Here is a 23,906-nt window from a genome sequence, read left to right as displayed (position 1 = left end):
AGCATAAGAACTAGTCATTGCACTCTTGGATATTTGTCCCACAGAAATCAAAACTTATGTTTACACAAAACCTTGTGGACAAATGTCAATGCAAGCTTTACTCATAATAGCCCCAAACCAGAAACAATTTGGATATTCTTTAACAGGTTAATGGTTACACTGTGGTAAGTCCAGAGCTTGGAATACAACTCACTAATAAAAAGGAATAAATTACCTTTTCACATTTATTTTATTCAAGTATATTTAATTAACAGTGTTAATTTCTGCAGTACAGCAAGGTGACTTAGTTATACAGATATACATTCTTTTTCATTTCTTTTCCATTATGGTTTATGGAAGCTACAGAAATCATAATGCCTAATTCTCTAGCAAAACCAACAAAAATCTTAGTAAAAGAAAAGGCCAAATAAAGATTTTTTTTTGACCCCCACAAAAGCCTATGAAAAAACGCAAGTTCTCAGAAAGAAACAAGGGAGATGCTAGAAAGGAAAAAGGCAGAATGTTTATCCTGAAATATGGCTGTTCCTCTGACCAGCCCTAGGGCCAAGAAAGGGGCACTGAATGATAGACAAATGAAAAGTCTAAGTAGAAATTAACTTGAAACAGATGACAGTCTGAACAGATGACAGAATGAACAAAACGTTTCTCTTCTTTTGGTGCTAAGATCTGGCTTCACAGTTGTATAGTTTTGTGGTCAGATAGATGTGTATCAAATCTCGGTACAGCATCTAACCTCTATATAACCTGGATGAAGTCCCTGAACCAAGTTTCTGGACTTGGTTTTCCCACGTATAAAATGAGAATGACAATACTACACCTCATGGGCACTATCAGTCCAACCCTGAACCCGGCCAGAAGAGCCACATAAAACTCTTATGAAACTCTTACAATGTGGTAATACAGCCAAACTCAATGGAGCACAGAATGAGGGTGACTAACTCTGCTGGACCCTGTTTCTGTTTTCTTAATGTCTTTGAGCAACTAAAAGGTATTTAATTTTTAATTTTACGAGATGTGCCAGAATTAGCTACTCGAATCAGTTCCCAGGGTCACTCTTTGGGCTTTCATTTTTTTGTTTCTAATCCCTGACACACAGGATCACCTTTGGGTGTCAAAACTGCAAAAGAAATGCAACAGGATGGCCATCTGTAGAATCACTTTCAGAAGTGAATGTGGGTGAAGAGAAATGCACAGAAACTCACACAGATCAGCCCTCACCACCTAGGAGATAGAGTTTGAGGATCCGGTCCCACTTTTGCAACTGACCAGTTTTGTAGTAGCTTCTCAATCTAAAACATAGAAATGATAGATTCTACAGAGCAAAGAAGTCTTAGTAAATTGAAGGCCCAGATGGGTCTCCTGATATGTTACTCCTAAATTGAGTCACATTCAAGTCTAACAGAAAACAAGAATGTCAAGTGGGAAGCAGAGGCACAGAATCATTTCTCAGGCCAGAAGCAGAGACCATGAATCAGAAACCTTTGTAAAGGATGGTCTGTATGTGTGCCTTCAACATTAAAATAAACCAGTACCTTTAAGAAATGTATGAATGATGGTGGGAAATCTTATTAGTGCGGCAGGGAATTCATCAGATGGTTCCAACCCAGGAGTGCTTGCTTTCTGAAGCAAGCAATTTTTGTGTGCTGTTTCCAGTCCAAAACTACCTACCAAGCCACAAACATCTACAGGTAAGTACCCTGCCCTCGGCTGCACAAGGGTATACACACTCAGTCTGTGCCAGGCACAAAAAAAATCACTGACAACAATAGAGTCACCTCTATGTGTTCCCGCCCTACCTGCTACAGAATAAGAGTCCCACTCCTCCTCTAAGCCCTCCAAACCAGTGCTGGGAGACCCTGTGTGCAATTGCAAACCAACCCTAAAGCTGCAGATTCCAAAATTGAGCCTGCTCACCTGAGGGGGCAATCTTTGGAGTGTGCCCTAGACTGAAGACTTGCATCCCCCTAAAATTCATATATGAAAGCCCTGCCTCTCAGTGTGGCTGAATTTGAAGAAAGAGTCTAAAAGGAGGTAATTAAGGTGAAGTGAGGTCATAAGGGTGGGGCCCTGATCAATAGGGTTAGTGTCCTTATTAGAAAAGACAGCAGAGGACCCTCTTTCCACCCTTGAAGAGGAGGGGATGAATGACCATGTGAGAACACAGCAAGAAGTTGGCCACCTGCAAGCCAGGCAGAAAGCTTTCACCAAAAACCAAATCAAGCAGAATTTTGATCTTGAATTTCTAGCCACCAGCATTGTGAGAAATAAATTTCTGCTGTTTAAGCTACTCAGTTTATGGTATTTGTTATGACAGCTATTACAGGGCAGTGCAAGAAGGAAATACTGGATCTTTACTATTATGTATCTCTTACTTTAAAAATCATAAGTACTTAAAGCCTTGGTAATGCATTGACCCTGGCACCCGCCACCCCCAATGCACGTGTCACATAAAGCAGGAAATGCATCATGAAGAAAGAATGGGCATCCCACAACTCAAAGGTTGGTAGAATGCCCACACCTCTCTGCCTAGTCTCCATGGATTGCAACATATTATAGCTTATATGTGGCCACCTTGTGATCTTAGGTAACAGCATCTTTAGCATATCTTCTATGAAAATGAAAATCACAGCACAGAGGTCCACTGCCAGTCTTACCGCTAAAATGTAAGTTCCATGAGGGCAGGAATCACCTCTTTTGTTCACTACTGTATCTTCAGCACTTAGGCCAGTACTTGGCACAAAATATCTACTCAATAAATATTTATATATTAAATGTTGTTGTTGTGATTTAGTTGCTAAGTCATCTCTTTTGTGACCCCATGGACTGTAGCCCATCAGGCTCCTCTGTCCATGGGATTTCCCAGGCAAGAATACTGGAGTGGGTTGCCATTTCCTTCTCTAGGAGATCTTCCCAACCCAGGGATCAAACTCATGTTTCCTGCATTGGCAGGTGGGTTCTTTATCACTGAGCCACCAGGAAAGCCTATGTATTAAATAACTGATAGGATTTTGTTGCTGAAACACCTGTTACCTTTACAGACAACCAATGCCAACAGATTTAAAAATTTTGGAACCAACTTTCTAACCTTGTTTTTAATTTTTACAAATGAAGACATCAATGAGTTTTTAATTTATTTTGCTAAAATACAAAATTTCAAAATGTACCAATTAGTTCATATCCAGGAACAGATATTTAGGTAATTTCCTTAAAGTATTTTTTACCTGGTAGATGCCCAAGGATTGTAGTGGCTATAATGATTATTATTTAATATTATTCAGCTAATTCTTGTGCCTGAAAGCACTGGAATGCAAGGTAGTTATGAACCAGTGAAATACTCTTATGTGCATGAGCTCCTTGTTTTACTCTGCTCTTGTGTTGCCCTCCATACATCTCATCTCTCCAGAAGACATTGCTAAGGACGTAATAAATACTTTCATTTGACAGATTTGAAACTAACTGACCTTTTGGCTCAAATTCTCCTCCTACACTGTAGTCAAGACCTCAAAATAGAACCCTTAATAGTTCTCCAATTGTTGCTACCAGTATCAGGCTTGGCTCTGTGCAGAGTTCTGTAAGTTCCCTAAAGAACAAAGCTCATTCATTCCTCAAATATTTACTGAGCACATACTGTGGGCCAGCCATTGTGCTGGGTGCTGGGTGCTGGAGCAGGACGGTGAGCAAGGCAGACTTGGTACTTCACAGCACTTACCATGTGCCACGGGGGGAGCTAAGACATCAATCGAAGAAATATGGAATTGCAAATCTGGTGTGTCCCACGAAGTGGTTTTCGACCTTTTCTTATTTTTTGAAATGAAAATTGCCTACATATACCTCAGTTCAGAAAGATTTTATCTGATAATTTCCTTTGCAAATCTTTTTGAGTCAAGAACTATGACTATCAATCAGAGTTCCTGATCAACAAAAGATCTCCCAGTCACCCCACGGTTAAGATCACTCTGAACAAACAGGAGAAACTGACATAAGACTGAGTTATCAAACTCAGTGATGGGTAAATGCACAATTTCCAGCAGGTTTTTGCTTCTGTGTGTGTGTGAGGGGGGTGGGTAAAGATTTGTTTCTGGTTTTTAGAGCTTATATAATAGATCTCTTGGCTACCTTCATAGATCCGTGGTTCTCAAGCATGGCTGTTCATCAGAATCACCTGGGAGGCTTGCTAAACCTCAGATTGTTGGCTAATCTCCCCCTTCCGAGAGCTTCTGAGTAGTGCTGAGTGTGGAGCCTGAGAATCTGCACTTTGTACACATTCTTTGATGATGCCAGAGTTGCTGGTCCAGCAACTACAATCTGAGAACTGAAGTAGGAAATGCTGTAATGTCTTGGATTTACTTCAAGGTAATTCAGGAGGGTTGCAGTGTGGGAAGGGAGGAGACAAAAAAACAAAATTGACAAAGTGTTCACAATTGTAGAACTGCGTGAGATCACACAGAAGTTCATTAGACAACCTTTCTACTTTCGTAGACATTTGAAGTTCCACAACAAAAAGGTAACAGGAGTCAGTTGGATCAAGATTTGTCATTGCACATTTTTAAAAGGACTTGGCTTCTCATTAAGTGAAGTGAAGTGAAGTCGCTTAGTCGTGTCCGACTCTTTGTGATCCGGTGAACTGTAGCCCACCAGGCTCCTCCGTTCATAGGATTCTCCAGGCAAGAATACTGGAGTGGATTGCCATTTCATTACTCCCCCAAAAAAGGCTATTTTGAACATCAGTGACATGCCAGGCCTTGGCTGGCCACTAGAGGGAGTCAAACAAAATGAAGACACAAATTGCTATCCTCAAGTTCATAATTTGGTGGGGTAAAGAAAATGCAAATCATTGTGTTACAGAGACAAATAAATGGCATAAAAGATAAATAAGAGGGAGTAAGAGATTGAAAAGACTAAGACAAAACTACATCCTTTCCCACTATATATCCTTGAAGTTAAACTTTTTTGCCATCTTCTAAGGATCCAACAGAGCACATGCACAGTGCGCGCGCGCGCGCTCACACAAACACACACACACAGGCGGTCAAGTTTCAGAAATATATATTACCATCAATCAATTATGTTTTATCAAGATGGAAAGAATATCAAAACCACAAATAAAAGGAAAAGCCCAAGAGTCTGCTAAATAATATATAATTTATCCACACAAAAGAATACAAAATTGTGATTTTAAATGACAATATCAATGAAATAATAAATATATTCATATCGAAAAGTGAAAGTGTTAGTCAGTCACTCAGTTGTGTCCAACTCTTTGTGACCCCATGGACTATAGCCACCAGGTTCCTCTGTCCATGGAATTCTCCAGGCAAGAATATTGGAGTGGGTTGCCATTTCCTTCTCCAGGGGATCTTCCTGACCCAGGGACTGAACTCAGGTCTTCTGCATTGCAGACAGACACTTTACCAACTAAGCCATATTCATAATAATGACAAAATGGCATGGATTACACTTATTATTTCATTTATGTTATTTTAAATTACAATTTTGTATTCTCTTATGTGGATATATATATATATATATATATATATATATATATACATAATCTTGGCCAATGTTCAGAAGCATAGAGAACTTAATTTTAAGACCAGAAAAAACACACCAAAGAATTAGCAGTAATTATATCTGGATCGTAGATTTCAGACTTCCTTCTTTTTTTTAAACTCTTCTGCAGGTTTTTCAATTTTATGTCACAAATATAACTTCTACAATGGTCTTCCTCATTCTATTGTTTTTTAAAGGGTAATTAGCTAAAGTACTATAATTTAGCTGTATACTCAGAAACTGAACCTAAAAGACAAGTGTGCCCATTAAGCAGTGTACAAAGTGCAAAGATTAACTGGAGTCTTTTGAAGGGTTTGGAAGTCCATGGACCCTCTGGAATGTCCAGGCCAGGGTTCTATGCACTACCCTCAGCCAGCCCTAATAGTCAGTTACCCCCACAAAAGCCTTAGAGGCTTCCTAGGGAAAACAGAACAGAACCACTGAAGCATGCTGGACAGGGAAATGTGGATTATTAAAAGCAAGCTCCCTTTCCCCGCTTAAAGCATGAAGCATCCATACCACAGTCTTTGTTTAAATATCCTGGTCCCATTCAATCGTGAGGACTATGCTTGGTCATGGAGCAGGGTGCGGGGAGCCTACCTCTCTCTTTAAATTATAGTTTGTCTTCTTTTCATTCTGAATTTTCTCAACACTAATTAGCTCTACTTTGAGATTGCCTCTGAACATTCTGGAATTGCCAACTAATTCAAATTTTGAATCCACAAACTAGACACAAATTTCTTAAAATGGGGGTTTCTAATGTCAATTAAAATGGTAGTAGTAAACTGAACATCTGTAATACCATAAAAGTTCAGCCAATTGTTTACTAAATGAATGCATAATCAACTTCATACTAAGCACAGAAATCTTTAGACAGACTCTAGATTATAAACTCTCCTATTAAAAATAACAAGGCAAAAATACAGATATTAAAGTCTGGCTTCAAATTACCCACCCAGTAAAAGATTATAGGCATTGGTGCAAGTAGCTCTTTTCATTAGCTAAAAACATCTTAAACCACAGATAAGCCATTTGTTAAGCAATAACAAAAAAGGCTAAGATGGAATTTCAATTTCAACCTGAACTTACTTCTTACCCTTTAAAGAATACTTCTTCCAAAAAACACTAATTCTAAAAGCTACATGTACCCAGTGTTCATAGCAGCATATTTACAACAGCCAAGACATGGAAGCAACCTAAGTGTCTGTCAATAGATGAACAGATACAGAAGATGTAGAGTATTACTCAGCCATAAAAAGAATGAAATATTGCCATTGGCAGTGACATGGAAGGACTTAGAGGGTATTACGCTAGTGAAATAAGTCAAAGACAAATACAGTATGACATCACTTATATGTGAACTCTACAAAATACAACAAACTAGTGAATATAACAAACAAGAAGCAGCTTCACAGATACTGAGAACAAACTAGTGGTTACCAGTGGGAAAGAATGATGAGGAACGGGTGAAATGTAGGGAATGAAGAGGCACAAACTCTTAGGTATAAAAAAAGCCACAAGGATATATTGTGCAATACAGGTAACATACCCAATACTTTATAATGACTATAAATGGAGTATAACCTTTAAAATTATGAATCATTATATTGTACACCTGAAATTTACATAATACTGTACGTCAACTACACTTGCATTAAAAAAAAACTTGTTCTAGAATGAACAGCAGCCCACCTCATCCACTGCTGTGGGGGATGGAGAATGTCACAGACCACAAATACAAACTTTAAGTCAACCAGATTTCGGTATGAAAAGTCTCCTAGAGACAGCTCCTCACCTGTGTTTCATTTAATTGTCTCACATTTTTAATTCGGTTTTCATTTCCTAGAAATAAACTTTTCTGAGCAAATCCAAAACAGTGCTCTAGAAGCAGTGCTCTAAATTGGATATAAGGAATTCAAATCTGCCCAGAGATTTAAGACATTCTAAGTCAGGGGTAGGAGTCTAACTGGCCTTTAAAACTTCCAATAACGTTTTCCTACAAAATGTTGCAAACCAGGTGACGTTAAAACAACTGGTTTATGTCAGATGAAGGTCAGAACCCTCCCAGACCTCTACCCTTCCCCCAGATCTAACACAGCAGTGTTAAAATGCTCTCAGTAGGAATAAAAGTTTTTAACAAATCAAATTTGCACACGGTTTAAAAGAGATACTAAAGAAATCTTCCAAGTCCTGAGTAACACTTACCTCTATAAGCAAAGTTTATTAAACAAAGCTTCAGTACACAAATTAAGTAGTTCCTCTTTTTTGCTGGCCTTCAAGACCAGGGATCAAAAGAGGCTTTGACAGCAAAATGGCCCAACATCCTTCTCCATGAATGACCATCGCCTCCACCCCGCCTGGCGCCCTGGTGGCCACACACACACGCACACGCACACACACACACACCTTCTTGGACTTCAGGGAAGCAGCCTTTGTTCCCAAGACCCCAAACTGGGATCCAGCGACTAAGCGCTCCCCACTTCTCAACCAGGCTTTTCAAGGATCGGAGCCCCTCCAGGAGGGTCCCAGGGCGGTTTTGGAAAGAAGCCCCATTTTCTGCCGCGTCCCAAGTGCCGGGAAGTTAGAGCCGCCACCTCCGGCTCCAGCTTCTCCAAACACAGAGGCGTGGACACGTATGCATGCACGTGTGCACACCCTCAAAATAGTGACCAGCACCATCAGTGTCATTTTTATCAGCTCTCACCTACAGAGCGCGGATCCTGTGCCGCGCGCTCAGCGCGCGCTCCAAATCCATCCAACTCTAATCCTGGCCGATCCCTCTCACACACACACTCACACACGCGCACGCACCCACATCCCCACGCGCCCTCGGGGCTGAACCCCGACACTTCCGCAGCCTCCCGGCAATCGGGGCAGGAAAAGTGCCCGGGTCCACCCTCCCGTACCCCCGCCGGCTCTTCCCCCGGGCGCTGGGCGGCGAGCGGTTCCCCCGCTCGCCCCGGTGCCGGCGCGCGGCAGCTCTTACCGCGGCCCTTTGTCCTCGCGCCGCCGCGGCCCCGCTCCGGTGCGCCCGCCGCCGTCGGAGGGCTGGCCCAGCCGCCCGCGCGCTCACTCCCCAGCTCCCGGGCTCGGCCGGCCGGGGGGCGCGCGGCAAAGCCCGGATCTGCGGAGCGCGGCCAGCGCCCGGGACTGACCCCTGACCCCCCGCCGCCCCCGGAGTCCGCTTCTCCAGGTCTTCCGGCCGACCGCGGAGGAGGGCCGGCGGTGGGCTCGGCCGCCCCCGGGACCCCGCTGGGGAAGGGTAGCGGCGAGGGCGGCGCCGTGGACGGAGCGGGGAGGCGTCCGGCGAGGGGAGGAGGTTCGAGGGCCGGAGCCGAGCTCGGCGCCCGACCGCCGATCCGGGTCCTCGCCCCGCCGAGGACGCGGCGCCCACAGCCCGGGCCGGGTCCCCTCGCCCTGCCCCTGCGCCCTGGTCACCGAAGTCCGACCTTCCCACCTGCCGGGCCAGGCAGCGGACGAGGGGGCGCCGCCGGCTTTCTTCTCCGATCTCCCCCGGGGAGTCCTCCGGCAGCTTCCCCGTTCAGCCCCCAGCACACTGCCCACCGTCCCGCGGGGCCACACTGGGAGCCCCTCCGGCCCCCGGAGGCTGAGTTGGGGCTAGAGCCTGGACAGACGTTGGGAGAACACAGGTCGTTTTGTCGCTTGGGACCCAGGTGCCCAGTGGCGAGGCGACCAGGCAAGTCTGGGAGGCGGCAGCAGCGGAGCCCAGGCTTCCCAAAGGCTCCCCACCAAGGACCCCGGCCCCCCGGACTGAGCCCGGCGGAGGGCCTCGTCGGTCGGGCGCCCGAGGCGCCGTCCTGGGCGCCCGCGGTACCGGCTCCCCGCGCCCTTCTTTCTGCCAACGGCTCGAAGCAGGGCATGGAGGACTAGGGTCCCCAACCGCCAGCGGCCCACCAGGGAGCCTGTCTGAGGCCAGCAGAAGAGAAGGCTTCTGGAATGCCAGGCACTTGCGGGTGGAACCTTCCCCGGCCCCAGGGTCGGGTAGAATGAGTGAAAGGAAGGAAGGAAGCCACGAACCTCCAAGAAATCTTTGCAGACCTCTCGGGGAGGCTGGTGCTGAGGTAGCCCGAGGGATGAGCACAGGGGTAAAGCTCCAGATTTCTTTTATCTTTCGAAGCCAAAAGAGGGGCCCCTGTGATTTCAGAAACCTGCGTGCCTGGCACAGAGGTAGAGTCAAAGACCAGCCCTGAAACCTCAGGGGCACTCACCCCTATGACTCCCACTGTGGCCTTGGGCCAGTCTGACGCTGTCCTTGAGGATGGGGAACACAGTCACAGTTCACTGAACTGAATCATTACATGAGGGAATGAGGGTCTGGCCCGCAGCCAGTGCCAGCACTCAACAGGTTCTGGGTAAAAATACTGCCTTAATCTCTGTAGATTTCCTGTCCTCTGGTTGACGGTACCATCACTTTGCTTATTATAACATATTTCAGAGGCACACTAGAAACAGTAAGTTCGTCAGCCCCTCCGTGTGTGCCCAAGAACCAGCTAATCCTAACCTCTTGCCATACTTAATTCAGATTTTCTCCTAAGAAATAAATATCACAATACAGTTAAAGCCTCTGGACAGCCCTCCCTGATCCCAGTTCTCTCCCGAATTAACACCCCCAGCATTCCTTTAAAACATCTCATCATACTTACCTGGCAGGGGAGATACCATGATCACAAAGGTGGTTTTCCCAGGGCGAGGCTTATCCATTGCACTCCAGATGTGCTGACCCCTGCGATTTCCCCAAATGAGAACATTACAGCATACTAACACGTATATATGGGATTTAGAAAGATGGTAATGATACCCTATATGCAAAACAGAAAAAGAGACACAGATGTACAGAACAGACTTTTGGACTCTGTGGGAGAAGGCAAGGGTGGGATGTTTCGAGAGAACAGCATCGAAACATGTATATTATCTAGGGTGAAACAGATCACCAGCCCAGGTTGGATGCATGGGACAAGTGCTTGGGCCTGGTGCACTGGGAAGACCCAGAGGGAGTGGGTAGAGAGGGAGGTGGGAGGGGGGATCGGGATGGGGAATACATGTAAATCCATGGCTGATTGATGTCAATGTATGACAAAACCCACTACAATATTGTAAAGTAATTAGCCTCCAACTAATAAAAATAAATGAAAAAAAAATTTAAAAAATCAATGTTTTCATACCATTACTACATATGCACATGTTCATGTTACTACATATACATGTGTTCAAATAGAACATGTTTACCAGTTTTACAGCTTTCTGTGTGTTATGTTCTGCATTTCGTCATGTAACCCAGTCGGTTTGTTTTATGCTGTTTCACTCAATGTTATGCTTAAGAGCCATCTCATCATACAAATGTTGTTGTTCAGTCACTAAGATATATCCAACTCTTTGCAGCCCTGTGCACTCTAGCCCACCAGGTGCTTCTGTCCATGGGATTTCCCAGGCCAGAATACTGGAGTGGGTTGCCATGCCCTCCTCCAGGGGATTTTCCCCACCCAGGGATCACACCCACAACTTCTACTTGACAGGCAGATTCTTGACCCCTGCACCACCTAGGAAGCCTGTCATACATATAACCCTAGGCTATTCATTTTAACTACTGAATAGCGTTCCATTGCATGAATGGCTTGGCTTGTATAGACATTTTTCTGTTGATCAATGTTTAAGTTGATCAGTTTTTCATGATTAGAAATAAGATTGCTGTGGGACTTCCCTGGCAGTTCAGTGGTTAAGACTCCATGCTTCTACTGCAGGGTGCCCCAGGTTCAATCCCTGGTTGAGAAACTAAGGTGCCATTTACCACATGACCACACACACACACACAAAAGAAAGAAACGAAAAGAAACAACTGCAATGAACATTCTCGACTGCATTTGTGTTTCTAGGGAATGCACTGTTTTTCAACCACTGCAATAAAAACATGTGTAGAATAACTGTGTTAATCTTAACTAATATGCTGATTCTATGGTGTAGATTACTTAGTGCAATTGCTAAATGAATAATCACTACACTTACTTTTTTTCTCTTGCATTTTGACAGCTTAAATTTTATCAAGCAAATAAAATTCTACAGGACAAGGTCAGGAAACCTTTTATTGAAGGATTAAAGGAAATATTTGTGGCTTTAGGCCAGCCAGGAGGCAAAATTCACACTATTTGATTATATAAGTACTTATATAACCATTTAAAGTATAATCTTTTAAAAATGTGAAGACCATTCTTACCTCATGGGTCATAAAAAAAAGACACCCTCCCCCCCCAAAAAAAAACCTAGATAGCAGAACAGATTTGGCCCATGGGCCATAGTTTGTCTGCCTAACCACCATTATGTGAAAGTCATTCAAAAAAATGCATTCCTTTCCTTGAAAACCAACATTAAAAAGGAAGTCAGTTTTAAAGAATTTTTTGGATGTGGACTGTTTTTAAAGTCCCCACTGAATTAGTTACAATATTGTCTCTGTTGTTTGTTTTCTGGTTTTGTGGCCATGAGACATGTAGGAGGCCAGCTCCATAACCAGAGATCAAACCCACACCCCCTGCACTGGAAGGCAGATTTCCAACCACAGGACTGCCAGAGAATTCCCCAGGAAGTCACTTTTAATAAAGACAAAAATATGATTTGATTCACCAAAAGAATGGAAGTGAATATGAGATTCCTACTAGGGAAAAATTCTTAGGAAGATGTCCCATGCCTCAGCTGATTGATATAATGACTTTGAGGAAACCACTGAATCCTATTTTTTAAATCTATAATAAACTCTAGAAATGGAAAGACTCCTATCAATGAAGAATTAGACAAGAAATGACACTCAATGAATGTGGGGTTTTTTTTTGCTATGTATTTTTTTCCTGCTTGATGAATCATCTCTCTGCTCCTAGTTCATTGATTTAAATATGAGCACAAATACAAATAGTTAGCTTTTTCTTCCTGAAATGAACCTGACCTACTTATTTTTATCTTTACTGAACTTGAACTAAAACTTGAAAACAGTAATTTCAAGATATTTTCTTACATGAGGGGACTCAACCTAGTTTAAAATGTTGTTGACAAAAACAGGACCAAACTAAAAAAACTGTGGTGGCCAACCTCAGACTTACAAAGGCACTGTCAATCTCTGAGCTCATTCAGTAAGCCGGGTTCACGGAGGCCACGGGGTCAGGAAGGCAATTAGACATGGCTTCTGGGCATATTTTTTCTTTCACCAGCATTATCCTGAAGAATCACACACACATTCTTCTCTCCCTCTTACATACACATTCTCACACACATGTCCCCTTTACATGTTTTGCATGTGCTGCATGTATTCCTTACAAACATATCTGCTTCCTTAAATGCACGTAGTGTACACGCTTCAAATATGCACATGGCTCTTCTTCACAGACATATGTTTCTCACATGCGTTTCTTTCCACCAACACTAAAGATTTCTCTTTCTTCCTCTCTCTCTCTTCTCTCTCTTACACACACTTGTCACACAAACATTTCTCCCCTCAGCACATACATTCTCCTTACTCCCATATCTGTTTCTTGCAAATCCAACACTTCTCTACCTTTTTCTAACATACACATATTTTCACACGGCTATACCCAGACCCAAATGCATCCTCTCACAGGTTTTCATAGATATGTATATTTGCTTATCTCAGTTCTGTTCAGTTCAGTCGTGTCCGACTCTTTGCGACCCCATGGACTGCAGCACACCAGGCCCCCCTATCCATCACCATCTCCCGGAGCTTACTCAAACTCACGTCCATTGAGTCGGTGATGCCATCCAACCATCTCATCACACATACAAATATATACACCATCTCCTTCATTTCCTGCCTAAGCACAGGTTCCTCTTTTCACCTCCATCACAGCAGCGCAGTCAAAATACCACAGAGTAAGAGCTGGCTGGAGCCTTTAGCAGCTCCCATTTGTGTGTGTCAAGCAGTACAGAGTCACTTGTTAGCTTACCGCTTGTTTCCATATGAAAGGGTTTCTGCATGTCTTTCTGTACATCAAGTTTATTCACTTTTGATAAAAATCTGTAAAGTATAACTCAGTTTACATTGTTAGCACTCTCTGTGGAGCAAATACTTCTCTAGCCTATTAAATGCTTAAACTCAGCTCACTTAAATTCTCCCAAAATGTGAGGTGGGGGGGGGGGCGCATATTGGTTTGCTTGAGCTGCCATAACAAAATACTACAAGCTGAGAGGCTTAAATGACAGAAATATATGGTCCACAGCTCTGGAGGCTGGGAGCCCAAAATCCAGGTGTCAGTGGGCTTGGTTCTTTCTGAGGGTGGTATGAGAAGGATCTGTTCCAGGCCTTTCTCTTTGACTCCCATGGCTGTCTTCTCTCTAGGTATGTCAGTGTCCAAAATGTCCTTTCTCATAAGGACACCAATCATATTGGCTTAGGGCCCACCTTAGCGACCTTATTTTAGCGACCTCAGTTAAAACCTTCTCTCCAAATAAGGTCACATTTTAAAGTGCTGGGGTTTAGGACTTCAGTATATGAATTTGGAAGGAGGCAGGAATGGGTAATGCAATTCAGCCCCTAACACTAGGATTTGACCTGTTTCTATGGGTGGCTCACACCAGAGATGCTGAACTTCACCTGGACCAACGATGCATCTGAGACCTAAATGTGGCACTTGCTCATTAGAAACTTCAGACTCCAACTGCATTCCACACTGTCCACCTCCATTTTACCAGGAACATTATTGTTGTTCAGTCTCCCAGTCATGTCCAGTTCTTTGGGACCCCATGAACTGAAGCACGCCAGGCTACCCTGTCCATCACCAACTCCCAGAGCTTGCTCAAACTCATGTCCATCGAGTCAGTGATGCCATCCAATCATCTCATTCTCTGTTGTCCCCTTCTTCTCCTGCCTTCAATTTTTCCCAGCATCAGGGTCTTTTCCAATGAGTCAGTTCTTCGCATCAGATGGCCAAAGTACTGAAGTTTCAGCTTCAACATCAGTCCTTCCAATGAATATTCAGGACTAATTTCCTTTAGGATTGACTGGTTGGATCTCTTTGCAGTCCAAAGGACTCTCAAGAGTCTTCTCAAACACCATAGTTCAAAAGCATCAATTCTTTGGCTCTCGGCTTTCTTTATAGTCCAACATTCACATCCATACATGACTACTGGGAAAACCATGGCTTTGACTAGACGGACCTTTGTTGGCAAAGTAATGTTCCTGCTTTTTAATATTCTGTCTAGGTTGGTCATAGCTTTTCTTCCAAGGACCAAGTGTCTTTTAATTTCATGACTGCAGTCACCATCTCTAATGAATTTGGAGCCCCAAGAAAATAGTCTGTCACTGTTTCTACCGTTTCCCCATCTATTTGCCATGAAGTGATGGAACTGGATGCTGTAATCTTTGTTTCTGTATGTTGAGTTTTAAGCCAGCTTTTTCACTCTCTTTTTTCACCTTCATCAGGAGACTCTTTAGTTCTTCTTCGCTTTCTGCCATTAGGATGATGTCATTTGCATATCTGAGGTTATTGATATTTCTCCTGGCAATCTTGATTCCAACATGTGCTTCATCCAGCCCAGCATTTCTCATGATGTACTCTGCATATAAGTTAAATAAGCAAGGTGACAATATACAGCCTTGACGTACTCATTTCCCAATTTGGAACCAGTCTGTTTTTCCATGAGTGGTTCTAACTGTTGCTTCTTGACCTGCATACAGATATCTCAGGAGGCAGGTCAGGTGGTCTGGTATTCCCACCTCTTTCAGAATTTTCCACAGTTTGTTGTGATCCACACAGTCAGAGGCTTTGGCATAGTCAATAAAGCAGAAGTAGATGTTTTTCTAGAACTCTCTTGCTTTTTCAACGATCCAACGGATGTTGGCAATTTGATCTCTGGTTCCTCTGCCTTTTCTAAATCCAGCTTGAACATCTGGAAGTTCACGGTTCACATACTGTTGAAGCCTGGCTTGGAGAATTTTGAGCATTACTTTGCTAGCATGTGAGGTGGACATCAGTTCAGTTTAGTTCAGTCGCTCAGTTGTGTCCGACTGTTTGCGAACCCATGAATCGCAGCACGCCAGGCCTCCCTGTCTATCACCAACTCCCGGAGTTTACTCAAACTCATGCCCATTGAGTCGGTGATGCCATCCAGCCATCTCATCCTCTGTTGTCCCCTTCTCCTTCTGCCCCCAATCCCTCCCAACATCAGAGTCTTTTCCAATGAGTCAACTCTTCACATGAGGTGGCCAAAGTACTGGAGTTTCAGCTTCAGCATCAGTCCTTCCAATGAACACCCAGGACTGATCTCCTTTAGGATGGACTGGTTGGATCTCCTTGCAGTCCAAGGGACTCAAGAGTCTTCTCCAACACCACAGTTCAAAAGCATCAATTTTTCGATGCTCAGCTTTCTTCACAGTCCAACTCTTACATCCATACATGACCACTGGAAAAACCATAGCCTTGACCAGGCGGACCTTTGTTGGCAAAGTAATGTCTCTGCTTTTTAATATGTTATCTAGGTTGGTCATAACTTTCCTTCCAAGGAGTAAGCATCTTTTAATTTCATGGCTGCAGTCACCATCTGCAGTGATTTTGGAGCCCAAAAAAATAAAGTCTGACACTGTTTCCACTGTCTCCCCATCTATTTCCCATGAGGTGATGGGACCAGATGCCATGATCTTAGTTTTCTGAATGTTAAGCTTTAAGCCAACTTTTTCACTCTCCTCTTTCACTTTCATCAAGAGGCTTTTTAGTTCCTCTTCACTCTCTGCCATAAGGGTGATGTCATAAGGGACGGAGGTTCGTGACATTGTACAGGAGATAGGAATCAAGACCATCCCCATGGAAAAGAAATGCAAAAAAGGCAAAATGGCTGTCTGAGGAGGCCTTACAAATAGCTGTGAAAAGAAGAGAAGCAAAAAGCAAAGGAGAAAAGGAAAGATATTCCCATTTGAATGCAGAGTTCCAAAGAATAGCCAGGAGAGATAAGAAAGCCTTCCTCAGAGATCAATGCAAAGAAATAGAGGAAAACAACAGAATGGGAAAGACTAGATATCTCTTCAAGAAAATTAGAGATATCAAGGGAAAATTTCAGGCAAAGATGGGTTCGATAAAGGACAGAAATGGTATGGACCTAACAGAAGTGCGGACATAGACCACCCCAAATTCAGAGACCCTACTCACTGCGCTCCCTAAGGTGAAAGTGCTCCACCTGGTGGAATGTTAAGGCACTACATGTCAGCAAAGGGTAGCCAGGCTTGTAACGGGGCGGCTAGCACCTCATTGTCTGGTATCAAATGTTAGATAAACAAGGGAAAAGAATCAGGGGGGCAGAACAAATTTGGTGTAACTGGTGTATTTCATAGAGATAGTGCGTTGGAGGTGAACGTTTGAGTCCAACACATTTAACAGTAACACACCAGCAAACAAACTAAATTGAATTTGTATAGAAAAATTCAGGTGGAATAAAATGTAGTAGTTCAACTTTCATGGGGACCCTCTGGCTGCAACATAGCACACACTAGCAATGTAACACTGGCCCTTCATAACCAGAAAGGATTAAATTATATAAAAGTTTGATGGAGAAGATCCTTTGTCTGATAATATGTATGGAAATAAATCACCTGCCAATTGTGCAACAAGATTTAAGGACCCCCTTCATAATCCCAAATGGCATTTATACAACAAAATTATGTAAGACTGAATAAATGCAAAGAATATCAACAACACCATAGCCATCACATTTAACCTGGGCTTCGCTGGTGGCTCAGATGGTAAAGAATCCACCTGCAGTGCAAGAAACCTGCATTTGGTCCCTGAGTGGGGAAGATCCCCTGGAGGAGGGCAGGGCTACCCACTCCAGTATTCTTGCCTGGAGAATCCCATGGACAGAGGAGCCTGGCGGGCTACAGTCCATGAGGTTGCAAGGAGGTGGACACGACTGAGCGACTAAGCACACACATCCTCTTTCTCTCCAAAAAAAGTCCTCTTTGGAGTTCATTCCTCCAGGAATGTAATAGTGTAACCATGGGATTCTCCAGGCAAGAATGCTGGAGTGGGTAGCCATTCCCTCCTCCAGGGGATCTTCCCGACCCATGGATCGAACCGGGTCTCCTGCATGGCAGATCTGTAAAGGCAGATTCTTTACCATCAAAACCACCAGGGAAGCCCCTATAACAGACATATGTATAGCAGACCTGGATTATTGGGATGTGTCCCCAAATTCATGTATATCTCACCAACATGTCCGCCTTTTAGTAAAAATGACTGGAAAAAAACTTTGACAGCATCAGCAAAGAAACATTAGTGTTCTAGCAGTTGATAGCCTCTTGATGTAGTTTCTTACTATCCTGAAGAATAATGATGCTTTTGTTGAAGTAATGTATTAAGACAGAGAAAGCAATGCTGCTTCTTAAAGGCCAAGTGAAAATTGATTTGTCATATTTTCCCACCTTAGCTCTTGCTAAAGGGGAGGTAAATTGATTCAGCTTCTTTGAAGGGTAATTTGACTATCTATCAAAATCACCTCTGGCCTCATGGTTCACTGCTAGCTATTTATCTTTTAGATTACTCCCACCTATGTAAAAGGAAGGCTGAATGAGATTGTTCTGTATTTGGTGTTGTTTATGGTTGGAAAGTATTGGAAATAACCCAAATGTTTAGACTCGGAGAAAGGCTTGGGTGATTTATATAGCACATAGACACATATAATACTCTGTAGACATTTAAAAAAAAAAAAAAGAGTAAGGAAAACTTTCATTGGGCTGTTAGGGAACAGTCTGCAAGATATTTTGGTAGGTTCAAAAAAATCAAGAAATAGTATGATTTACCAGCGTGCAAACAAGAGTCAGGGAAGAAACATAGATGTCTATTTATGCATAAAATATCTCTGCAAGAATCCATACAAAACCAGAGCAATAGCCTCAAAGAGAGGACTTTATTCCTGAGAGACAGGCGTGGAAGGGACATTCTTGTTTACTCTTTGGTATCTTTTGAATTTTGAGTCATACAAATGAAACTCTTCAAAAAATTAAGTTTTTTCTGCTTAATTTTCATCAAGTAAAGTTTCTCAAAGGTCTAATGATGTTTTTGAACTGTTGGTATCGTAAGTCTGAAGCCAATGTGGTTATTCTCTAAATTTTGGCAGCTTTCTTTTCTGTTAGGGGAAGGTATTGTAATTTATCTTTTTCATTATAAAAATTATGTGTAACTACCTAACAAAACAAAAAGTTTCAAGTTTACTGATTGTATTTCTCCTTCCAACACAATTAATACAAATGGATTTTACCATAGCACAATTCATAACACAATTAATAAAATGAATACTCTTTTCCCCAAATGAAACTAATGTAAACCTACAATACTCAAGACCTACCAAAAACACAAGTATCATTCATCATAAAATTTGATAGAAGGAAAAAGTTGCTAAACTCATCAATAATCTGATAATGTCAAATTAAAAGAAAATCCATTGTAAGGTACGCTTCGAAGATTTAAGACAAAATACTACCTCTATATTTTGGGTTGTCATATTTTGCTTTAGAACTTACATTTCAACGTCAACATGGCAAAGATAACATTTTTTCCAAATGCTATTTACGTAATATACCTACTGGTGGTGAAAGATTACTAAGGGCATCAGTCCACATTGTGGGCCTGTCAGACAACACATGGGGATGAGGTTGGGGTGCTAGCAGCATCTAGGGGTTCAGGGAACGCTTTCTGGGGGAAGAAGGTATAAAATAAGGAAGAAGCACTTGCTAGGGGAAGCCTCAAAGGGATAATGATCTTGCAAAGAAAACAATATGTGAGAAGATTCAGCAGTGAGGGAGGGCTTTTGAGGAATTGAAGGAAGATTAGCGTGACTGCACCAGAGAAAACAATGCATAGAATGGCTCTGATAAGGTGGTGGGGACCCCTGAGTCCCCACAACCCAACCCTGGCCTCCCTCCGAAAGTGTGATGCTGGAGACAGCCAGGCAGGCAAATGACCAGTGCCCAGGGGAAAATATTAACCAGGAGCATAATACAGACAAAGTACATGGACTGATTTTAAGCAGAGGAGTGATGATATCAGATCCGCACTTTAGAAAGAATTCCCCTGCCATGTGAGGTCAACAGCCACCCCCTAAAAGGCAGCTGCTTAATTTGACAGTGATAGTATAGAGTGCCTTGTAGATGGAAGGACAGGGGGATGAATTAGGAAGCAGTTAAAATAGTTCTGGAACAATGACAGTGAGGGCAGTGGTGGGGCAGCGGGAGTCAGGAGGGGGGAAGAGCTGAAACCCTTTGGGGGGCTGGAACTGACAAGCCTGCATGCCCACCCTCCCTCCCCTTTGTGGCTTCCTCATTGGAGTTCACCCAGGCGTAGAGCTATAGCTCATCTTTCCCACAGCTCTTTTTTGACAGGCTTTCATGGGGATTTGCCCTTGTGGGTGTATTTAACTGCAGGCTTACTTTTTTGTTTCCTTTTCTGAAGCAGGAGGCAAATACTGTTGCTAAGTGGAGAGACTGAATCCATGTGTCTGGACCAATGAAAGCTTTCGTGGGCCAGCAACTTCTGGGGAGCTCTCAGGAAGGCTTGTCAAGTTCTGAACAAAACCTCAGAACAAAGAGTCAGCGCCCAGCTCTTTGTTCCATTTGATGTCATCTGAGAACCATTTTTAGTCTCTGGAGCAGGGAGCTTTGAGACTTGGTTAGAGACAGCCCCTGTGAAATTAGGAAGTTTGCACTACCATTGAAGATGGATTCAACGCAGCAGGAACTGGACGTCCTTCATCTCTAATATAGCAGAACTGCAGGTAGGTTTGCCCTCAGTTTACAAATACAGACACTGAGTATCCTGCAGGTTAAGATGCTTGCCAGTGAGTCTGATGAGGGCGGCAGGACTCACTCCAGCCCAGGACTGTCCGTGCCTCCTTCCATCCCACCTCTCCCCTCTCAGCATCCTTCCATCTCTAGAACAATCCTCTCCCGCTTCGTGTTTGTCCTGATACCGTATCACCTCCCTAAAAAACGTACTGATCTGGAAAGTAGAAGACCAGAAACCATCTTTTTTTATGGTTATTATTGAATAAAAGATTCTTAAAATTCTAGAGTGCTTTGGAGTTTTCAGAATTTCATGCACATGATTTCAGGTCATCCCATAATAATGCTTTTTTTCCCCCCTAACCTTTAAGTTCCCCGTCCCCCTTTCCTCTCTCCACTGGTAATCACTAGTTTGCTCTCTATATCTGTGAATCTGCTTCTTCTTTTTCATCACTAGTTTGTCATATTTTTTTAGATTTTACATTTAACTGACATCGTACAGTATTTGTCTTTGTCTAATTTATTTAACTTAGCTTAATACCCTGTGAAGCCATCCATGTTACTGCAAATGGCAAGATTTTGTCTTTTTTATGGCTGAGTAATATTCCATTGTGTGTGTGTGTGTGTGTGTGTGTGTGTGTGTATGTGTATGTGTGTGTGTACACTACATCTTCTTTATCCATTCATCTATTGATGGACCCTTAGGTTGCCTCCACATCTTGGCAATTGTAAACAGTGCTTCTATGAACACTGGGAGGCTGGTACCTTTGAGAGTCAATGTTTTCATTCTTTTTGGTTATATCTAGGAGTGAAATTGCTGGGTCACATGGTAGTTCTATTCTTAGTTTTTTTAAAAACTTCCATATTGCTTCCCACAGTGCCCACACCAATTTATATTCCCACCAACAGTGTACGAGGGTTCTCATTTCTCCACATTCTCACCAACATTTCTAGCTTGTGTTCTTTTTTGATGGTAACCATTCTGACAGATGTGAGGTTATATCTTATTATGGCTTTGATTTTTTCCCTGATGATTAGTATGTTAAGCATCTTTTCATGTGCCTATTGGTCATCTGCATTTCCTCTTTGGAAAAATGTCTGCTTGGTTCTTCTGCCCATTTTTTAATCATAGACACCATTATTTTAATCTTCGGCAAGTCACTTAGCCTCGCTGGTATTGGTTCCCTCCCCTGTGAGATGAGAAATTTTCACTAAATCATCCCCCAAAACTTTTTCTGTGCTTAAGTTTCTATGACACAGAAAACTAATGGGGAATGGTCCTTGCTCCCACCATATCTCCTTGGCCATGTTTTATATACCCTCCTCTTTCTACAATTCTCATATGAGGCTATGTCCATCAGAGACACTGTGGGGTAGCCACAGACTGCAGAGGTAATATAATCTCTGGTGGAATCCCAAATCTTATGTTTCTCAAGCCATTCTACTCTACTGTTCATCACCCATCCATCCTTTTATGCATATATATACTGAATATATTGGGGGCTTCCCTGGTGGCTCAGAGGTTAAAGCGCCTGCCTGGAATGCGGGAGGCCCGGGTTCGATCCCTGAGTTGGGAAGATCCCCTAGAGAAGGAAATGGCAACCCACTCCAGTACTCTTGCCTGGAGAATCCCAAGGAGAGAGGATCCTGGTAGGCTACAGTCCATGGGGTCGCAGAGAGTCAGACACGACTGAGCAACTTCACTTCACTTCACTTCACGTTGAGTAAAACCAAGTCACAGGTATTGTAAGTATCTGGAGGGCAGTGTCACAGCCCTGGCCCTCCACAGCTGTGCTCTCGTTCTGCCTTCAGCCTGAAATGCAGTGCTGGCCACCCCCACCCTGACCCACCCACCTTCACTCCCTGACCCAACCTGTGGCCGTAGAAAATCTAGTCACCCTTCAAGAATCTTCCCAAGGATCCATACTAAATCAATCAGTTATGAAGTCAAATCCTGACTCTGTCACTGCCTAGCTAGGACTTCAGGTAATTTTTACAAATCTTGCTAATCTTTATTTTCCTAATCTGCAAATTGGGCAGAAAAATACATATCTTTCAGTTTTGATATAAGATTTACATAAGGAAATGTATACAGAACATTTAGCAGAATGCTAAACAGACAGCAAATGCTGGATTGTGTCTCTTTTTAATTAAAAACAGCCATTTCTGTTCTCCAGAGCTTGCCTTCTCAGAGACTGCGGTTGGTAAAGGTGTCACTTAATTACTCTGGGAAATTCTCCATTCTGCAATAAAACCAACTCTTCTAGCGACTTCCTCCAGGTTATCCTTCATTTAAAGTCATTCATCTAGCAAACACTTATGGGGCACTTACTATTTGCCAGTGTCAGACTTCATTTTTTGGGCTCCAAAATCACTGCAGATGGTGATTGCAGCAATGAAATTAGAAGACGCTTACTCCTTGGAAGGAAAGTTATGACCAACCTAGGTAGCATATTAAAAAGCAGAGACATTACTTTGCCAACAAAGGTCCATCTGGTCAAGGCTATGGTTTTTCCAGTGGTCATGTACGGATGTGAGAACTGGACTGTGAAGAAAGCTGAGCACCGAAAAATTGATGCTTTTGAACTGTGGTGTTGGAGAAGACTCTTGAGAGTCCCTTGGACTGCAAGGAGATCCAACCAGTCCATCCTAAAGATCAGTCCTGGGTGTTCATTGGAAGGACTGATGCTGAAGCTGAAACTTCAGTACTTTGGCCACCTTACGTGAAGAGTTGACTCATTGGAAAAGACCCTGATGTTGGAGGGATTGGGGGCAGGAGGAGAAGGGGATGACAGAGGATGAGATGGCTGGATGGCATCACCGACTCAATGGGCATGAATTTGAGTAAACTCTGGGAGTTGGTGATGGACTGGGGGGCCTGGCGTGCTGCGATTCATGGGGTCGCAAAGAGTCGGACACGACTGAGCGACCGAATTGACTGACTATTTGCCAGGAACTGTGCTAGATGCCGGAGAAACAAAGATTAAAGAATATCTCTGCTCTCAAGAAATTTAAGTCTGTTGGGAAACCACCTTTCTCTGGAAGCCTTGCTGCCCCACCTTAGGCTGCCTTTGGCTCAGATGGTAAAGAATCTGACTGCCAATGCAGGAGACTCAGGTTTGATCCCTGGGTCGGGAAGATCCCCTGCAGAAGGAAATGGCAACCCACTCCAGTATTCTTGCCTAAAGAATCCCATGGACAGAGGAGCCTGGTGGGCTACAGTCCAAGGCACTGCCAAAGAGTCAGACACAACTTGGCCACTACACAACAACAACAAATGCCTTTTTGTATCAAATCCTAGCTATTCCCAGTTCTAAGTAGACTACATTCATTAGTTCATTTAATCCCCACAACAATTTTAGGAGGTAAGTAGTCTTTAATCCCATTTAGCAAATAAGGAAAATGAGGCAGGGACTGATTAAACAGCTTGTTTCAGGTTTTATAGGGCGTCCTTGGTGGCTCAGAGGGTAAAGCGTCTGCCTGCAATACGGGAAACTCGGATTCGATTCCTGGGTGGGGAAGATCCCCTGGAGAAGGAAATAGCAACCTACTCCAGTACCCTTGCCTGGAAAATCCC

The 23,906-nt window shown here is 43.3% G+C and overlaps 1 protein-coding gene and 1 pseudogene across 1 annotated transcript in view; one reads left to right on the top strand and one right to left on the bottom strand.

Annotated features, from left to right (window-relative positions):
• The window catches only part of GREB1 (growth regulating estrogen receptor binding 1), a 124,816-nt gene extending 116,163 nt beyond the window's left edge, over positions 1-8,653 (bottom strand). The window contains 1 exon segment of the mRNA XM_043917845.1: positions 8,537-8,653. The gene's annotated coding sequence lies outside the window, so the exon portion shown is untranslated.
• Positions 8,654-10,206: 1,553 nt separating this feature from the next.
• On the top strand, positions 10,207-10,333 carry LOC122704196 (annotated as a pseudogene).
• The last annotated feature ends 13,573 nt before the right edge of the window (positions 10,334-23,906 follow it).

Source organism: Cervus elaphus, chromosome 11 (assembly GCF_910594005.1).
Source record: "Cervus elaphus chromosome 11, mCerEla1.1, whole genome shotgun sequence".
Taxonomy (NCBI): domain Eukaryota; kingdom Metazoa; phylum Chordata; class Mammalia; order Artiodactyla; family Cervidae; genus Cervus; species Cervus elaphus.
This window is presented reverse-complemented; position numbering and strand designations above follow the sequence as displayed.